The sequence below is a fragment of the Alosa alosa genome, chromosome 16 (assembly GCF_017589495.1).
Source record: "Alosa alosa isolate M-15738 ecotype Scorff River chromosome 16, AALO_Geno_1.1, whole genome shotgun sequence".
In the NCBI taxonomy this organism is placed as follows: domain Eukaryota; kingdom Metazoa; phylum Chordata; class Actinopteri; order Clupeiformes; family Clupeidae; genus Alosa; species Alosa alosa.
In genome coordinates this window covers 20,047,760-20,053,759 of record NC_063204.1, presented here as the reverse complement: position 1 = coordinate 20,053,759, position 6,000 = coordinate 20,047,760, and positions in this window count along the sequence as shown.

The following is a 6,000-nucleotide window of genomic DNA, read 5'->3' as shown; positions in this document are numbered from 1 at the left end:
GTTTTGATGGTTAAACATCCAGGCGACTGCCGTGCGAACTGTGAATGAAGTGCATCGTGAGAGACAGCCAAAAAGGCTGACGGAGGTAAATCGGCACAGGCATGTCCACTGTCACGGCCGAGAGGCAGCCTGCTGGATAATTGACGCCAGAGTCGCTGGGGGGTCTCCTGGTGCTCCACATCTATATTTTTCCACACTGAGAACAGCCTGTTTCTGAAAACTGCCTGGCATAGGGAGGGTTACATGATGTTCCATGTAAGTGAACAACCCCCCCCCCCCCCCCATCCCCTCTGTGTCTAGCAGCTCAACGCTCCATGTTGTAATCACCGACACGTTATCCGAGCTCCTTTTCTAGTGGTCGAATTTGTTTACTGACACCACATTTTTGAGGGTTGCTGGGTTTGAAATTGGTGATTCATTGTCTAGTCCACATGAACGTCAAGGGACAAATGTTTGGGGCCCAGGCCTACACGGCACCATTTAGTCATGGTGGATCTGTGCCTCTGCAAGCTCAGGAAATTGTTCCAGTGCATTATAGACAATAACAGAGTCTGATGATGATTCAGTATTATGCAAACAGCTTCCTCTCAGTTTGTTTATCAACTGGCTATCACAACTGTTTTACCTTCCACTAGAGGGATCTGCTTTGACATTCCTTTTTTAGTTCCTTTAGAGAAAGAGCTTTTGCTTCTCTGACCTTTTAAGAAAACACAATGAATGGCCTTTTTATTCAGAAGGCCGTTCATAAAGAGAATATTCCCTTGACGAGGTCAATCAACAATATTTACACTGCTTGGGAAAGTGTAGGTCCCGGTTCCTCTCTGAACACCATGCGGATGAATATCATAGCCAAAACCTAATCTGTTCCACTGAGAGAACCATGCCAAACTTACAGTTTGCCTTTTATACTTAATTAACCTAATGAGGTTACAATTTCCCCATCACCAGGTTGAAAAGTCATGCCTTCCAGCTGCAGTCAAAGCTGATTTTCAATGTAGAGGAAAGACTAGTTGAACTCCAGCAGCATATCTGGGTATGTTGACTTTAAATGGCTGGATATTTCAGCTCCATTCTGCAATAAATATGGCACTTCTGTCATCATGTGAGGATCCATACTGTTTACTTAAAATATTTAAATGAATTAACTCTTTTTCACTGAAACAAACAAAAGAATTGAGCCCATAACCTTTGTATTACTGATAATATTCTCCAGAAACTGATTGGCTGAAAACAACAGAAAAGAGCACATTTGTTTTTAAAGCAGTAACATTCAATTAAGATTAAATAAATTAAATAGTTTTACATTTAAATAATTTTGTACAATAGCAATGGCTCGGAGTTGAGGAGATTAGACAGATATCATCTGTCAGTGTAATTTAATGTTCGATTTCTGCTTCTTTCTAGTTGCTCCAAAGTTTAAGACAGTTGAGAACAAAAAGAAATGTCTCAAGTGCTGTCAGAGAAATTTAGTCTGTTACGGATTGTTCTGTCAGTACAGTGATGTTCTAACCCTCCAGACAGTTAGAAAAGAGCTGTTCTTTGCACTCCAAAGGCCAGTCGAGCAGAGAACTCATCAAAAGTTTCCACAGTCACTTAGACATTAAGCGTATTTCTGTTTTGACATATTTCAAAGTGGCACCATAGGGTTCGAATGAGGTGCAGTAAACTAGAAAGTGAGAGGCTGTTTCCAGTGTGGCTCAGTGCTCCATATTTTCCTTTTTTCTCTCCAGAGACATTTTGAAGGAGTTAGTAGATGACCTCAACCTGACTTGACCAATATCTGACTTCGAGAAAGGATATACTGATATATCAACCAAAGGTTCCAAAGTGATTAGGATGCTTCTGAGTGACCAAGCGACACTAAGTGCAGGCCAAGAAAGGAAGCGAGCCACTGGGTTGTGGTCATGGATGTCTGTGAGGAGTCTAGAAAGGGAATGTGAATCTGGAATGGATTTTCAGATTCAGGTGTTTTTGGAGGAGTGTTCCAAACAATTACCACCAATATTGTTGCCTGGCGATTATAAAGTACATCACACATGAAAACAATGACAAAATCAGCTTTTTACCACCTCAAAAACATTGCCAAACTTGATTTAGAAAAACTCATTCATGCATTTATCTCCAGCAGGGTGGATTACTGGATACTAAACATGGTGAAGCAGCTTTTGGCTGCAATGCGGTTCAGCTCTGGAACAGTACTTTGATGGAACAGAGGTACCACTATACGCCGATGACACTGTTCTCTATACACATGCTACATCAGCTCAGCTAGCAGCTGAGAAACTAGACAGTGCCCTGGATGGAGTGGTTGAGTGGCTAGACCAATCTTGCCTTACTTTAAATGTAAGCAAAACAAAAGGCATGTTCTTTTCCAAAACCAGGCTGCACACCCCAGAAGTAAACAACATTAAGGGTGAACAAATTGACATTCATGAATTGACTGTCACTGAATTTAAATATCTTGGTGTTGTATTAGACTCAAACCTTAACTTCAAAAAACACATTAAGAAAATGACAAAAACTATTATATACAACATGGCAAATTTTAGACCGATTAGATCCTCTCTGTCCACTGAGGCATTTTCTCACACATCTGTATTACCTGTTGGGGGCAGGCCAGTCCAACAACAATCAGGCCATTAGAATCTTTGTACAAACAGTCTCTGAAAGTATTTGACAAAAGCCATTAAGGCATCATCATTGTGAAATACTATTCAAACACAATCTACTCACCTTTGAACATGAATTTGAGTATTTTCAAATCTGTGTATAGCTTACAAAATTTTAAAAGGCTTGGCCCCTACCTGTTTGCGCCAGTTTGTCTCCTACCGTGCTGCTGACTCTGTAAGGTCCACTATAGCTTCCATACACAATTGCACTGTACCCTTTCATTCTTCAGCCTTTGGACAGGCAGCTTTCTCTCTCAAAGCCATTACCCAATGGAATACCATTCCAGACAGTATAACATGCTGTTGTTAGTTAAAATGTTAGTTAATCACTCCTCATAACTTTTAGTCTCACTCTTCTTTCCAATGGGGCTGATAGGGTGTGTGTGTGTGTGTGTGTGTGTGTGTGTGTGAATGGGGGCTGTTGAGTTGTGTGCTGCGCATGCTGCTACACCCCTTGATCATGTGGTGCATATAAGTGAGTGTACCTGTGAAACAAATGTAATTCACCCTGAAGAAGACGCATGTGTTGAAACGTTAGTCAGTTTGCACGAAAAAAACACTTTAAGCATTGAGTGCTCCGGTCCTGCTCCTTGGCTCTGGTTAGACCTTGGATCTCCCCTTTTTGTAATTTTTTGGTATTTGTTATTGTTATGCTTTTTCTTACTTATTAAGCGATATTTTGATTTTTAAAATGTGCTTGTATTTGTGCTTCCTGTTGGACTGCAGATGTAAATTAGCCCAAGGCTAACTCTGGTGCAATGCATCAAATGGTTACACTTGTGTTTTAATTGCACACTGTCCCTTACAAATAAAATTGAATTGAATTGAAATTGAACCAATTTTTGAATGACATAAAGGCCATTAAAAATTGGTTCATGTTCAAAGGTCAGTTTTAAATCTAGTCCTAAGAACAAATTGTTCTCAGATGTCCTCTGCTATCTGATCAAATGCACTTCTTGTTATCACTGAGTTACAAATTCTATACCTATCTTTTAATTATTCTACCTTGTGTCTTTTGTATATTATGTACTTTACTTTTGAACTATTGCCCCTTTATGCTTTTATATACCATTACGCTTTGCTTTTGTTAATTTTACGCACATTAAATGACCCTTGTGCATGAAATGCGATATATAAATAAACTTGACTTGACTCCCTATGTGGTCCTGAGCTGGAGTGGGTTTAGCACATCCATTCCAGAGATAGCTAGATCACCAACTTTATTCTGTGAGTTCCTCATACCTCTCTGGCATTAAAATCACAATGAGGGTTTAAACCTGAATATCCAAGAAAGCTGTGTGGTAGGCTAATACATCCCTGTTTTACAACGCCTTCTAACAAGAACTGGATTTGTGTGAAGATCTTTTTGATTTGCTTTGTAAATGCACTCCACCTACAACAGATACAGCAGAAGCTCATCTCAAAGCCTATTATTGCTGTGTTCAACTTTTGAGTCCTTTTCCTTTTCCTGTCTTCTTGATAAAATTCAATGATGGAGGAGGATAGCAGGAGGAGAAAGAGAGAGAGAGGAAAGAAAGACAGGTTTAAAATATTTTTTAAAAAATTGGCTTTTGTGAAATGCTAATGCTATGTCATGAAGCTGGCAATTTTGTTGTCATTTAACTGAAACATTCTTTTGCAGCAGCAGCTTGGTGATTCTGCATACCTTGTCTCTCTGAGGATGGTTTGAATGCATGTCTTGTCTCACTGATGAAGTTTTAAAAACTTCATCTCCTAAAGCAGATGGCCTGCATGAAGACAAGCTGAATGAAGAAAGAAAGTAACAGTCCACTGTCTCCCATTGCCCTTGTCTCAACCCGGTTGGCCAGCCTTGCATTTCTATCTTCTGTTGGCAAAAATGTCCTTTTCAATGTCTATCTTGAACAGGAGAGAGGAAAGGTCAGAGTGGATGTGCATGTGTGGAAAGCCAGGGACTGCAAACTAGTATATAACAACTTTATCTCTCCCTCTCTCAGACAGAGGGTTCAAGCTGTGATTAACCCCTGCCCCTGTCCAAACCGTAATCGGCCTTAACCTGATACGGGTGGAGTATAGAGTTGGGGGTGCAGGTGCATCGCTAATAGCACGACATCTATTATTGAATTACACTACTATACTTCCTTTATAGTCCGGTGGACAGCCCATAGAGCCCCATTGTGGACCCGGAAATGTTGAGTACACCAAAGTTTTATGATGGAAATATAAAGTATGGGTTCCCAGCATGCAGAAACTGCCAGATGCTAATTTGCATATGTTGGGCAATTTGTGTAATTGAGCTATATTGCTATGTAATTGAGCCTATATTGATCATATTATAAGAGCTGCTTGGCCAAAATGGACAATGTTAGTATGTTTTTAGGGGTTACTGGAGATGCTGAGTCCATATCTGACATTTTCAAGATTCAAAATCACTATTTAAACTTGGTTTGGTCACATTTTACTCTCATTAAGCTGATTTCGCTGAGTTTTTTGGTACAATTTAGACAGACTTTTTGTAGGATAGGGCTGTAGCGATATACAGTAGGGCTGTAACGATACACCAACCTAACAATTCGATTCGTGTCACGATTTTTGACCCACGGTTTGATACAAACCTCGATTTTTCTTTTTTTGGAGGGGGGGCTAGACATTTCAATAGCCTATACCTTAGAACACCAGAGGATTACAATGTAATATATCTGTATTATTTTATATCCTGATATAAAAAGAGAGAATACTGAATGTCTGATATTTATGACAGCACACTTTATGCAGATTATACGCTCCGCTCCATCGTCTCGCCAGTCGGGGCAGCAGACTCCAGTTCCATCGCAGCCGGACCACGCTGCGCAATCAGGCTACAGTACAGCTACCGACGTTGGTGTCCCTCCTCTGCTACCTTGTCGCAGAGCTGTCCTCCGCTGTTCCGGCCACTCCACTCCGCCACAGTCGCGCCAAAGGCCTAGACCTTCTCTCTGGATCGCATCGGATTTCACACAACAAACTTTTTTCCCCCCTTATTTTTCTAAAGAGCACCGGCGAACAGGCCGACTCGAACAGGCTCCGCCAACCGTCCGTCCTCAAGGCACCACCTCCTTGCCGCTCCACCTCTGCTCTGCTCCGTAGCCAGGGCCACCGCCAACTCCAGCCTAAAGCCGCCCGGCGGGGGCAGGGGCTCAAAGTCTTCTCTCGGTGAAGTCAGCGCCCAGGCCGGCGTCACTACCTTATTTTCTAAGGCCGCTTCCTTAGGCCACTCTCCCAGTCGCGTGAAGTCCTTCTCCGCTGTGACCACTGCATCAAAACCCTCTTCAGGCAAGCACTTCTCCCGTAGCTAGGCCCAGGCGACGGCTGG